The sequence below is a fragment of the Lissotriton helveticus genome, chromosome 7 (genome assembly GCF_964261635.1).
Source record: "Lissotriton helveticus chromosome 7, aLisHel1.1, whole genome shotgun sequence".
In the NCBI taxonomy this organism is placed as follows: Eukaryota; Metazoa; Chordata; class Amphibia; order Caudata; family Salamandridae; genus Lissotriton; species Lissotriton helveticus.
The window spans coordinates 1,920,886,851-1,920,900,749 of record NC_136068.1 but is presented as its reverse complement, the minus strand read 5'-3'; positions in this window follow the sequence as shown (position 1 = coordinate 1,920,900,749).

Here is a 13,899-nt window from a genome sequence, read left to right as displayed (position 1 = left end):
TAAGGAGCATCAACAGGAAAGCATGAATGGTTGGCAATGGATGCAGGACTGTAAGGAGCATCCACAGGAATCCATGAATGTGACAGCCACTTCAGCCCTAAATGGCTCCAGGACTGTAAGGAGCATCGACAGCAAACCATGAATGGGACTGTGCCTTCAGCCAACAATGGCTTCAGGATTGTAAGGAGCATCCAAAAAAACATGAATGGGACCTTGGCTTCAGCAGGCAATTGCTCCAGGACTGCAAGGAACATACATAGGAACATAAATGGTACAGCAGCTTCAGCTGACAATGGCTCAAGGACTGTAAGGAGCATCCACAGCAAACCATTAAAGTGACCCTAGCTTCACCTGACAATGGCTCGAGAACTGTAAGGAGTGTCCACTGCAAACCATGAATGGGACGGCAGCTTTAGTTGACAATGCTTCTATGATTTTAAGGAGCATCCACAGGAATCCATGAATGGGACTGCGGCTTCAGCCGAAAATGTCTCTAGGTCTTTGATCTTCTGATAAAGACACCAAAACCCTACTATCAGATTTAGAGTCGTTGGGACTCACTCCACTGGTCTCTAAGAGCACCCATGAAGCAGGCCACACCCTTGATGGGGTGTTTTCCAACGTTAAAAACATCGAGATAAAAGAAGTCTTACCCCTTGTTTGGTCAGACCATCACGCAGTAGGATTTGAAATCCCCCTCGATTGTCCACCACTTGCAACCACCGCGACACACGCCACAACCATGTTTAAATCATGGAAAAATCTCGATAGTCAACAGCTCATGGAACTCTTGTCCTACTCACAATTTGGGGTTCCAGAGGATCCTAACATAGCCTCTAAAGCATACACCCACTGGCTGTCTAACACCACAACTAAGCTACTCCTGAGGCTTGAGCCGGGAGGATCGTTTTTTAAACCCACAGTACCTTTGGTTTTTAATCTTTTTCCCTGTGTGTCCTTTCCCTCCCCCCAGCACTGAGCTAATAGCACATAGACTGGTATCCCAGTAGTGATTTTAATAATAGCGCATTGTTTACCTACTCAGCGCCGTCCTAGGCAAAGACGAATGTTCTTTTAATTCAATTGAATCTCAGTGGAGAGACACTTACTCGCCTGCTCTGGGGGTGTGGTCAGTTCTATGACCGGCATCAGTGGGGTCTAGGCAAGTATTGAAGTCAGGCAGTGGCCATCTTAGTGAGGGCTCGCGCTGCACGTCGCACTACCGAGGGCATTTATTCATACGTCCATGGCTCCGCGCAGCGGACGCGCATTGCGAGAGCGCCGTTCGCGCGCCGGAGTCAAGCCAGAGTCCTGCCCGTCTGCGCCCGTCCGTGACCAGACGGGGCACGGGGCAGGACATCATGGCCCTACTGATCTACATCGGTTTACTGATAGGATGATTGATCAGCCAAGAACTCATTACTTGAGAACTACCCTTCTAGAACTGGGTAAGACCTCTACTAAATCTTGTCAACATACTATTGACCCTATGATGATCCCATCTAATTGCAAGTTATGTGACTATTCATTTCCCACTTTTCCCACTTGTGATACCCCCGAGCCCAAACTAAAAATGATGCTGCTTAACTGTAGATCCATGATTAAACACAAAACGGAAATACGAGATCTACTGCACAAACAAGATTTTGATGTAATGTTTCTTACTGAAACATGGTTAGAAGAATCTTCATCCCCCGATATCTTAGAGATAATACCCCCTAACTACAGTTTGCTTAGAATTGATAGGTCTAAACAACGCGGTGGAGGACTTGCATTAATTTGCAAAAAGGAATTGGAATGCACTCTCACGAACAAAGCCATCATTCATAGTGAATGTGGGACTTTCTCCATAAAACTGACCCCGACGATGACCGTTACTGGTCTGCTTATATATCGTCCTCCTGGCAATGCAACCCTTTTTTCCGGCCAACTAATAGAAATAGCCACTCAGCTAGCTATAAAGCATAATAACTTTATGATTCTAGGGGACCTGAATCTTCATTTTGAAGATAATAACGTTAAAGAGGCCAAAATACTCAAAACAGCATTGCATGCGTTGGGAATAACATTGCTATCAAGCAACCCCACACATCAACATGGCCACTTACTCGATCCTGTGTTTGCCACCTGGGAAGGAATTGAAATATCCCCCCCGGTCCCTATAATCTGGTCAGACCATTACATAATCACTTTTAACATCCCAATTAACATCACTAAGATTGCTCCTAATAAACTTTTGTTTTCTAAGCGCCGTAACTGGAAAGACTACACCCCTGAACGCTTGATCAGCGAATTAAAAAAACACCCTCCGCCCTCAGGACATTCCCTGCGAGACGCTTGGAACAACTATGAATTATGGTTGAGCAAGGCATTAGATGAAATTGCCCCGTGGACCTCGAAGCCCCCAGTTAGGAGAACTAAGTCAGAACCTTGGTACACGGAAAAACTTAAAATCGCTAAGTCACACTGCAAAGCGACAGAACGCAAGTGGAGAAAAAGCTACTCTCCTGAATTTAAGGAAATTTATAAAGTGGAACTAAAATCTTATCAGAAATTGCTAAGAGAGGAAAAAAGTGCTTTTTTTCAAATTAGAATTGAAGAGGCCACCAATCCTACAAAAGAATTATTCCGCATTTATAAGGAACTCACAGATACAACATGTCTTGATACTCAGGATACTTACTCCAATGACATATGCGAAGAAATAGCTGACTTCTTTGTCGAAAAGGTGGAGAAAATTCACGCTACCTTTCCCAAATCCTCTACATCAGGTAAAGAGACAAGGTCTAGAAACCCCCCCACTCAAAAGACTACCCTTACTAAATTTACCACACCTGACAATAAAGATCTGGCCATTATCATCAATAGTATCCACTCAGGTTCCCCCAATGATGTGTGTCCTCTAGCAAAAAGTAAAGACATTATGGAAAAGTGTCTTATTGACCAATTAAGAAACATGATAAGCCTTTCCTTTAAAGAATGTTATGTTCCTGAGGCTTGGAAAACAGCACAAGTTATTCCTCTAAAAAAAAAAACGAATATCTCTGTTATCCAATTCCAAAATCTCAGGCCTATCTCCCTCCTGCCACAATGTGCCAAGATTATTGAAAAAATAGTCAATAAACAACTTATGGCTTTTTTAGAATCAGTAGATGTTCTCCACCCGACACAATCAGGTTTTAGACCTGGCAATTCCACGGAATCAGCTGTTTTATATTCCACGGAATGCATTCGCAAGATGGTGGACGAGGGAGAGACAGCAGCGTTGGTCATGTTAGACTTAAGCGCAGCTTTTGACACTGTGCTACATGCCACGCTGCTGTCCCGACTTTCGGATATAGGAGTGAAGGAACATGCTCTGGCTTGGTTCAAGTCTTTCCTCACCAAAAGATCGTTCCGGATACATTGCCCACCCTTCAAATCATCCTCTCGGGACGTGAGCTATGGGGTTCCACAGGGCTCTAGTTTGAGCCCTACCTTATTCAACATCTATATGGAGCCCCTGGCTCGCGTCATAGAGGACTTTGGGGTGGGCATTGTTAGTTACGCGGACGACACCCAGCTTATGTTTAAGCTTACCCCAGACAGTGAGAAATCTGCCATCAATTTCTCTGGCTGCATGGCTGCCGTCGCCACATGGATGGATAACAACTGCCTCCGTTTAAATGGAGACAAAACGGAGGTGTTGGTGGTTGGGAACAAAACCTCAATATGGTCCCAGGCATGGTGGCCGGCAGCTTTGGGTGACTTTCCCCGCCCCGTAGAGAAGGTTAAAAATCTAGGGATTATGATTGACTCTGATCTTTCAGGAAAATCTCAAGTTAACAAAACAATAGGTAAATGCATTGGCACGCTAAAAATCCTGAGAAAAATTATTGATCTCATCCCGACAGAAACAAGAAAAACGATTGTACACGCGCTTATAACGCCTCATTTGGACTACGGAAACGTTCTCCTATTAGGCGTGAACCAAAAGCAGTTACATCAGTTACAATGTATTCAAAATGCTGCCGCCCGCATGGTACTGGGTCTTCCTAAAAGAACGTCTTCCAAAGCGGTACTGGCCAAACTTCACTGGCTCCCTGTTAGGGAAAGAATTAGATTTAAAAGCCTTTGCTATGCCCACAAGATTGCCCATAACAAGGGACCCATCTATCTAAGAAAGCTTCTCACCATCCATTGTCCGATCAGAGATCTTAGATCCTCAGGAATGACACAATTCATGCTCCCTCGTATTCACAGAGCCAAAATGGGGGGTCGCTCCTTCCGATACCTTGGAGTAAAACACTGGAATGCCCTCCCCGTCCATTTGCGCATGGAACCCTCAGAAACCCTTTTCAGAGCCAGATTAAAAACCTATCTTTTCCCTCAATAATTCTGCCCTTCCCCTTTTCCGTCCTTTCCCTCTGTTAGTTTAGTCTGCAGACAGCGCGGGGATACACTGTTTGTGCAGCCAGGCGCTTTAGAAATGTTTTTATTATTATTATTATTATTAGTGCCCACCAAATCACTATCGAAAAATCGAAGTTCCCCATCAGCCCCCTAGTTTACCAGTGCTCTCAGAGATCAAAAGCAGAAATGTAGAAACCAGGAAAGACAATGGAGAAAGACATACTCCACCGAAGAGAAACTGCTTTATAAAAATGAACTTATGAAATACAAAACCATGATTATCCAAGAAAAGAGCCTATACTATTCTACCCAGATAGAACGGGCTAAAAACTCTAATAACCAACTTTTTCAAGTTGTGACCAAACTTTCACAACAACCATCACAAACTATCCCCTTACCCTCGCAAGCTTTTTGCAATAAACTAGCTAACTATTTTTATGATAAAGTCAACAATATCTATATTAACTTCTCGCATCACAGAAATGAGCTTCCCACCTTTCAACACAATGACGACACTGAGCCCATTTTCATGCAGTTTCAAAAGGTCAATGCACCCCAAGTCACGAATATCATGGCCACTATTAAATCAGGCTCAGCGAATGACCCTTGCCCACCCGCGATCCTTACCCCAGTCGCCAAAATCATAGCCCCCGTACTTACAGAAATATATAACTCAATGTTTTGCACTGGTATCTATCCTACCATTTGGAAAAACACCCTTCTTAAACCCCTCCTAAAAAAACTTTATTTGGACCCTAAGGACACCAACAATTACAGACCCATCGCCAGTCTGCCTTTTGCGGCCAAAATAGCAGAAAAACTAATGAACACCCAAATTTCCCAGTATATTGAAGATCACTACTTACTAGATGACACCCAATTTGGCTTTCGCAAGAGCCATAGCACCGAGACAGCCCTGATCAAGGCTTCAGATGAAATAGGAACCATCATTGACCAAGGAGGGACGGCAGTTCTCCTTCTGCTGGATTTATCAGCCGCATTTGACACGGTCGATCATAACATCCTGATCGACCGTGCCACCACTATGGGCATCCAGGACAAAGCTAGAGACATGCTGCTCTCCTTTCTCTCCAACTGTACCCAGACGGTCATGTTGGGCCACTTCCACTCTGCCCAAATTACGTCACTATGCGGCGTCCCTCAGGGCTCATCCCTAAGTCTGATGCTTTTTAATATCTATGTATCGGACTTAGACAGAGTCATCAAGTCGCATGGGATGAGCCTAACATCTTATGCAGACGATACCCAGCTGGTACTGGCGATAAAAAACAATGGAGAGAGGATAGCAGCCAACTTCCAGCGCAGCATGTTGGCCATCAGTAATTGGATGGCCAATAACTGCCTTAAACTTAACTCCGACAAAATGGAGGTGAGGATCTTTGGCAAGCTCGACACGACTTGGTCAAACTCTTGGTGGCCCTCAGATCTTGGTCCCCTACCCAACCCTGTTATCAAGGTTAGAAACCTTGGAATTATTTATGACGATAAACTGACATTCGCTTCTCATGCGAACACAATCGTTTCTGCCTCCTTCTACAAACTCAAAACCATCAAAAAAATTCTCCCGTATCTCCCCCCCCCAATTCAGGAAGAACGCTGGTCACTGCTTTTGTGATGTCATCTCTGGACTATTGCAATGGGCTCTTTATTAATGCTCAACAAAAAGTTATTCGGAAACTGCAATCCGTGCAGAACGCCGCTGCCAGAATGCTGTCAGGAACCCCGAAGTTCAAACCGATTGCTCAAGTAATCAAAGGCTACCACTGGCTCGCGGTGAAGGACCGAATACAGTTTAAGGCACTGTGCATTGCCTATAAAGCCTTTTGTAATCAAGGACCACACTTTCTCCTAAACTCTCTAGCCTTTCATGTCCCAAACAGACCACTACACTCTTCTAATGCATATCTGCTGTCCGTGACAAGGACCAAAACCGCCTCCTGGGGCGATTGTCGTTTTGTTGTCTCCACATCCAAGCTATGGAACTCTCTCGATATGGAGATCAGATCCTGCCAAACCCTGGGGGCTTTCAGAAGAAAAATAAAAACTTGGCTGTTCAATCAATAAACTCTCTCCTCCACTGCCACGTCCACAGCGCCGAGACGCCCCTGGGCATTTGCGCGCATTACAAGTTCATAAATAAATAACTAAATAAATAAATAAATAAGGAGCATCCACAGCAAACCCTGAATGAGACCGGGGCTCAGTCGACAACTGCTCCAGGACTGTAAGGAATGTCCACCGCAAACATGAATGGGACAGCAGCTTCAGCCAACAATTACTCGAGGACTCTAAGGAGCGTCCACGGCAAACCATGAATGTGACAGCGAGTTCAGTAAACAATCACTACAGGACTCTAGGAAGCATCCACAGAAAACCTTGAATGGGACCTTGGCTTCGGCCAACAATGGCTACAAGACTCTAAGGAGCATCCACTGCAAACAATGAATAGGATAGGTACTTCAGAAGACAAGGGCTCCAGGACTGTAAGGAGCATCAAGAGCAAACCAAGAAGGACAGCTGCTTCAGTCGACATTGGCTCCAAGACTGTAAGGAGCATCAACAACAAACCATAATTGGGACTACAGCTTCAGCTGACAATGGCTCCAGGACTGTAAGGAGCATCCACAGCAAACCATGAATGAGACCCTGGCTACACCTGACAATGGCTCTAGGAATGTAAGGAGCATCCACAACAAGCAATGATTAGGACGGCAGCTTCAGCCAACAAAAGCTTGTGGACTGTAAGGAGCATCAACAGGAAACGTTGAATGGGTCTGCGGCTTCAGTTGATAATGGCTCCAGAATTGTCAGACACATCCACAACAAACCATGAATATGACGGCAGCTCCACCCTAAGATGGCTCCTGGACTTTAAGAAGCATCCACATCAAACCATGATTGTGACAGAGGGTTCACCCAACAATGGCTCCAGGACTGTAGGAAGCATCCACAGAAAACCATGAATGTAACAGCGGCTGTAAGAGAGTAGGATCTGCTTCTTATAGTTACCCCCACTTTTTTCCGATGTTTTACTGTTTTTCGACTTTAGTCTGGCTGGGACCCTCCTATCCAGGGCCCCAGCCTAGCAGCTTCCTATCTAAAATGATTGCATGTACTTTAGGTACACCACAGATTGGATTCAGGGGGTACCCTTATGTAAGTCCCTAGTATATGGTATCCTATATACCCAGAGCATAGGCACCCTATAAGCTCTCATGAGCTGGAGCATGTATTATGCCACCACTGAGAGACTACTCAAAATGACATCACAGGTCTGCTACAGCAGCCTGTGTAAGGTGGTGTTGTCAGGACTGAGCAGGTTTGCCCTCAACACACACACCAGGTTCCCATCTTTAGATTCAGAAAAGGCTATTCAGTGTTACATTCTCCGTGGGGTTGGACACAGAGGCTTGCCAGGTCCTTTTGCCGACATTTCCCATCAGAGTAGGACACTCAACTCTTCTTCCCTGTTGCCATGTTTTGCCTGTAGTTAGCGTTCTAGCCTTTTCCTGTTCCCCAGCTGACAGCGGTTTGGGGGTGCGCGAGCAATTTGAAGGCTTTGCACTTCAACCGTCGCGCTGACTGAGAAGCAGCCTTTTCTTCAGTCTGCGTCCCTATTTAGTTTAGCCGTCCCTTCGCTCGCTATTCAGCATTTCTAGCGAGGAAGGTTCCGGACCAGTTTCCTGCATCCTGTGTGCTTCGGCGTGTCTGTCCGAAGTTGTTTGACACTTCCCTCGCATTCTTGAGTCTTTAGTGAGGAAGTCTCCGACCCAGGAAAAGGTAGCAGTTAACCTTCTCCTCTCTCTTTTTTCCAGTCAGCGAGAGAGTCTGGGTAAGAGCTGAATTTTCATTTATTATTCTCCAGAGACTGAAGCCTCCTTGTATGTCAGTTATTCATGACATAAGCGTAATTTTTGTTCCTGGTGTTCTGGGTTCAGGACGTCATTACTAAAGACATTTCATTGCTCACAATAAGCAAGTTACCAGTTTACCTTCACCGCCTTGAGTAACTATAGAACTTTAGGTGAAGTGGGCAGTATTCTTCACCAGTTGCCAGCATTTGAATAAAGAACAAGTAAATATAAATATATATATATATCTGTGCTTACCACCACATGTGAATTCATCCTTCATCTTGGCTATTTATAAGGAGCAACAGTGAGCAGAGGAGTCTACCTTTTTTCATTTCCAAATTCTCTCTGCTACAAGTTCTTTATTCAACTTTAGAGAGAGGCTAACTCCCGCACACATTCAGGTAGGAAAAGGTCTTGGGGAGTTTAAGGTAGAAACAGTCTTAGGATAGTTTTCTTATTGTTGCCTTGCTTTACAGGAAGTCTACTACAAGAAGGAAGCCGAAGACTCCAGTGTGTGGGCAGTCTCTCTTGTTTGTCGTCCCATTCCCCTTTGCCCCGTGTCTCAGTGTCCAGCCTTGACTGGGTCCTAGGGTTTAGGGGAATTGGGAGCTAGCATCTCATCTCCTTTGCTGTATCGTTCCTGCGGAGCCTCAATTCAGGTACTGCTTCTGACAGGTGTATGCACCCCTTACCTAGATATAGGTTCCCTATATTTACCTTCTATCACTACACATATAAACCTATCAGTCACCCCTATGGCAGGCCTTATCAATCCTGAAGGCAGGGTGCTGGGTTTTGTGTGAGAGGGTGCCCATTCATGAGCAGGGCCCCTCTGCAGCCTTCGGAATCTATTCTCCGGGGTTGTTCTGATGCAGCAAACCATATACTCTGAAGTGCATTATAACCTTGCGGTAAATGCTATCTTTGAGATGGCTGCAAGGAAACATGTCGTGTTTGGTATACAACACCTTGGAATCATACCTCCCTGCCAGTCCTGGCGGGGGAGGTATGATTCCACCCTCCTAGAGGGAGAAATATGACTACACCGGTACACCCGGTACCAACTTAACAGAACCCTGGCATCACAAAATGGATGCTGCCAGCCATAGACACGTCTGCCCTCCTGCTGCTGGACTATACTCCAGCAGGGGAGGCTGGACAATAGGTTTCCTGTCACAGGGAGGTGTAACCACCTCCCAGACAGACTTTAGTGTATTGGGACTGGGTGGGTGCACACCAAGAGTGCTTTGATGTCTGCAATGGGGGCACATTTGGTGTCTCTGTGCATAGTCCAGCTCAAACTGGTTGCAGGGGCACTCAGCCCCTGCTCTGGTGCGAAACTGGACAAAGGACATGTATGTAGCCACCCCTCTGTCCTGACCCTCTCATAGGTGGGTCCCCAGATTTTGTCACACCCCTTCCTTGGGTATAAAGAAGGAACCCCTGATTACAGGACTTTAGATTTACCTGGACAAAACTCTGCTACAGAATCCCAGAACTTCAACTATCTACACTTCATTGGATGACCAAAGAACAGGGCAGGCACCAAAGAGGCATCTGTGCGGTTTGCAACTAAGCAGCCCCTGAAGGACTCCGAAGACTTTGCAACACAGGAGGTGGGTTTCCAAGCTTCCCCAAGGCCGATCCGTGCTCTCAGCAAACCCGAGATCCAAAGCCCTCGTGGGGTCATACAACCCGAACACCTGGACACCGTGCACATTTGCAGCAGCATATGCTTCTTGGCGATCCCGGAGGCTGTGCTTTGGCCTACTTGTAGTCCAGACCCCGGGCAGTGATTCCACTGAAGATTACTGGCCTACTCTCCACGAGTGACCCGTGGGCTGGTATTTAGTGATTCCTCTCGAAGTCCCTTCGCAATGCCTTGTCCGTCGACTTGTGGGTCCCTGAGAAGGGTACTGTAACTTTAAATGGGCTTACCTGGTTGCTCCAGACTTGCCCTGACTCTCCATTGCTTGGGGAGTAACCAGGGCCTTGCTGGTCCACACCAAAGCCTTTTTACTCTCACCAAGTGGGTTGCTGTTGCCAAGGCTTGTTGGTTTCCGATCCTGACACGGACCCCCCAGCACTCGACATACTTCGTGGTACAGCTCGCCTGCGGACTCTGGTCTTCCTCGACTTCTCCTGGTCCCAGTGGCAGCAGAGTCAAGCTTCACCTCATCGCACCTGAAACACCCGACATTGGTGGGCATTGGTCTACCGTGCCCCTGGTCACCATGAAGTGACCCAGACTCTGTCTCCTCTGCTTTCAGGTTCTTCGCAGCTCCGATTCAGGCTTGAATCACACCGGACACTTTTCCTTTCCACGGCAGCAGCACTTTGCAGCAACTTGCCACTGAAGACAGAGACGATTCCGGACATCATTTGACACCTGTGCACCTGGCTTCCCTGGGTGAGGTTACACGAGTACTTCGGTGCTCACATGGGTGCTGGCCTTAGAACCTTTTAAGTCTAAAAAGGTTTGCTCTTAGTCCTCTCCTAAGTGACACTAATCTTTAAAATTCTAAACGCGATGTTCCCATAGGATTATACAGAGCTCGCGGCTGTCTTCTCACACTGCACCCGTCCCCCGTGGGTCCTGTGTCACTACCGTGGGCGGTTCCTTGGGGTCCCAGCGATTCTACGTGCTCTAGGCATTGTGTCTAGTCAAGTCGTGGTTCTTATGCCACTTTCTTAATACATAGTTTGGTCTCCCCCTGGGGCCCATTTTATATTGTGCTATTTTCTTGTGTTCTAGTGTGTTGATATTGTGGATCTTGCTCTCTAATCTCATAAAGAGGTCAGCAGAGGGTGTTTAGTAATAAATACATATATTTTATATATACCTTGTGTGGCTCTCCTTTCATTTGATCATTCAAGAGGTGATAATCTGGTTAACCAAGCTGCTTTACACTCCTTCAAGGCTTAGCCTGAAGGCTGCTCTCCATCGCTACCACTAGGATAGATTTCAATAAAGGTTGTCTTAATCCTATTCATCAATAAGGGTTGTTTGGACTGGTGCAAGGTACCCACTATAACTAGTGGGCAGCATATACCAGGGCAACTTCTCACAGACAGTTTAAGCACATTTTTTATTAAGTTAGAGCATTTTCAACTATCTCCATTGGCTCCACCTCCCCGGCTTAATGCACATGTTACTAAACTTCGGTAACGATATATCTGTAAGAAACATTAGTAGTGATGGATTCCTTATTTTAAAATTACCCCCAGGCGTCAGACTGGATCCGGAAAGTTTTTCGTCTGCAGTAACCCTGCACGTTATTGGCGCCGGGATAACGTCGCCGGAGCTACTTAGATGCACCCACACGCGCTGACGTCAGTTCTGTACACGACTTTCCGCGCTAGGAACGCAGAGCCATGCAAGAAACTTACCACTGGTGCCATGAATCTAGGGCCCTGAAATGTATAACCTTAACCCTAGAAATTGGTTCGCAGAACAGGGAGGATGTGTGTGGCGGTAAGGAATTAATCACTACTAATGTTTCTTACAGATATATCAATACCAAAGGTAAGTAACTTGTGCATCTGAAAGAAACACGTAGTGATAGATTCTTTACCTTAGAATAGATACCCCAGCAATGCCTACTACAGTGGTGGGTCTGTGAACCAAGATCACACCAGAAAGTCCTGGAGAACAGAACGGCCAAAGAAGCCATCTCTCCGGACTTGGCTGTCCAGGCAGAAGTGATTGGGAAACGTGTGCAGCGAGACCCACGTTGCTGCCTGACATATGTCATGCAAGGGAACTACCCATCCCAGAGCCGTAGTGGCTGCCGTCACCCTGGTAGAGTGGGTGCGCAACCCCACCGGAGGCTCCTTTTTAGCCAAGGAGTAACAAGCCTTTACGCACAGAACGACTCACCAAGAGATGGTCCGCTTGTGCAGAGCCCAACCTTTCTTGGCGCACACTTAGCCAACAAAGAGCTGGTCATACACCCGGAACTGTATGACACGTAGCCAACATAGAGCTGGTCATACACTCGGAACTGTTGTGTGCGGTCCAGGTAGAAAGAGAGCACACGTTTTGGGTCCAGGCGGTGGAGCCTTTTCCTCTTTTGAGGGATGTGGAGGCGGAAAGAAGGTGGGCAAAGTGATGGTCTGCCCGATGTGAAAGGCAGTGACAACCTTTGTCCGGATGGACAGAGAGAAAAGGAGGCTTAGAAGAGAGAGCCTGGAGCTCACTCACCCTTCTGGCAGAGGTGATGAAACCAGGAAAGCAGTCTTTAGAGGGAGGAGACGAAGAGGGCAATTGTGAAGTGGCTCAAAGGGAGCACACATCAGAAAAGTAAAAACTAGATTCAAGTGCCACTGAGGCATCACGAAAGGAACAGGAGGAAACGTGCGTGATGCCTTTCAAGAATCTATTTACAACAACAGACTTGAAAAGGGAAGGCTGATCTGGAAACCTTCTAAAGGCGGAAATGGCCGAAAGATAGCCCTTGATAGTGACCAGAGCAGAGCCCTACTGAGCCAAAGAGAAAAGAAAAAGAACCTCTGAAAGAGGGGCAGAAAGGGGATCCACAGCCTTTGCTGTGCACCATGCCACAAACGTATTCCACCTGCAGGCGTATACCGTCTTAGTGGAGGGACGCCTGCCTGCCAAGATAACATTACAGACTTCGGGAGGCAGGTAGAAAGACGTCAACTGCCACCACTCAATCTCCACGCAAGGAGGTGGAGACTGGACAGGTTTGGGTGGAAGACCGTCCCCTGCTGCTGAGACAGAAGATCCTCCCGAAGAGGCAGACGAATCGGAGGATCGATGCTCATACTGAGTAGCTCGGGATACCATACTCTTCGAGCCAAGTCCGGAGCCACAAGGATGACTTGGGCCCGGTCTCGCCTGATCTTCTTCAGCACTCTGGGCAGAAGTGGTATAGGCGGAAAGGCATATAACAGACCGCAACTCCACTTGCGACGAAAAGCGTCGCCGAGCGAGTGCCGCCTTGGATATTCCAACGCGCAGAAGTGAAGGCATTGCGCGTTCTCTTCGGTAGCGAATAGATCTAACCAAGGCTCTCCCCATTGCTGAAAGAGACCTTGTGCCAAGTCCGAGTTCAGATGCCATCCGAGAACCTGCCAGGTGTTGAACCACCAGGGACATGCCCTGATGTTCCAGCCAAGCCCAGAGGCGCAGATCCTCTTGGAAAAGGGGTCACGACCCCACCCGCCCTGTTTGTTGCACTACCACATGGCGGTGGTGTTGTCGGTGAACACCTACACTACTCTCCCCATGACAGTAGGAAGGAATGCCTTCAGTGCAAGTCGGATTGCCCGAAGCTCCTGAAGGTTGATGTGGAGCTTGGACTACGCCGGAGACCAGAGGCCTCTGATCTCCGCCTCCCCCATGTGGCCGCCCCATCCCAGAAGGGACGCTTCCGTCACAACTGTATGTTCTCGTTGGGGAAGGGAGAGGGATCTGCCACTGACCCAATTGCGATTTGTGAGCCACCACTGTAATTGCTGTGCACTGCCCTCCGATGATCAGACAGGTTGCCCTGGTGCTGTGCCCACTGGAACTTCAGTTGCCACTGCAGAGCCCGCATATTCCATCTGGCATGATCTACCAGCAGGATGCAGGAGGCCATCAGACCCTGTAGTCGAAGGGTCATCC